Source organism: Phalaenopsis equestris, unplaced genomic scaffold (assembly GCF_001263595.1).
Source record: "Phalaenopsis equestris unplaced genomic scaffold, ASM126359v1 Scaffold000514, whole genome shotgun sequence".
Classification (NCBI taxonomy): Eukaryota; Viridiplantae; Streptophyta; class Magnoliopsida; order Asparagales; family Orchidaceae; genus Phalaenopsis; species Phalaenopsis equestris.
This window is the reverse complement of record NW_018164954.1, coordinates 15,783-16,864: the sequence shown is the minus strand read 5'-3', so window position 1 is coordinate 16,864 and position 1,082 is coordinate 15,783.

Genomic DNA, 1,082 nt, shown 5'->3' with positions numbered 1-1,082 from the left:
TTTCCCATACCATCCCCGCGGCTCGATGATGCTAGGGAAAAGGCGGCAGGATAAGCTTGGGAGGAGGTACAGCCGGGCGCAATTGTTCCATATGAAGGTGCCCTCCCTTCTTCAGCCATAGAGTTCCCCGACAGCAAACTTATACCATCACACATGCAACAAGTCATTGATAGCTGTTTAAGAGTGTACAAAGAAAGGTATGTACAAAACCGAATATTTTTTGTGTCAATTGTTATTAAATCTAATAAATATTGTTCATTCAATTTGCAGGGATGACTTAATAATTGCTCAGGGTCACATTCATATTAGTCGAATTGACCTGGAAGCACTTTGGGATAATAAAGAAATCGGCATGGATCATGTAGATTTGTTTGCCTTTGGATTAGAAAACCGTCGGCGTCAGTCCCCTAATTCCTTTAGACCCTATCTGTACGTCTCTCCGGCGCATTGGGTAAGTAATAAAATTCCCATTAGGTTTGTATATGCAATAGGTTGATGCTCTCTTAAAACTCATTGATTATGTATATGCAGGGGTTTAGAGACCATCCTCTACGAGATATTGTTGCCCACGTCACAGTGGAAGCTATAGCTCAAGTAATTTTAATTCCTATAGTTAATAATAGGCATTGGACTCTACTTGTTGGGAACCAGAAGGACCGCAAGTGGAGATTCTATGACTCATTTCCTAATAAAATGCATTTGGGAGTCACACGTGACGTGGTAAAATTCTAAGCCTCATCTAACTAACAACCGTTACATTCATATTTATTATTTCACTATTTTTAACAACCATTTGTATTACCAGATAAAACATCTTCATAAGGACGCCGGGAATGCTTTCCGCAGTGACCCGCGTAAATGGGATGTTAGCACGGCTAGAGGAATTCCCACACAAACCAATAGCGTCGACTGCGGTATATTTGTTTGTAAATATATGGAGACACTTGTACAGAAAGACAAGATTAACTGGAAAGATTTTCAAGACTGGCAGGCTGAGATGCCTCGGTTTAGGGCAGAGATAATATATGAAATCTGCAGATACAGATTGTTTGAAGAATAAATGTATTATCTGTTTGATATAT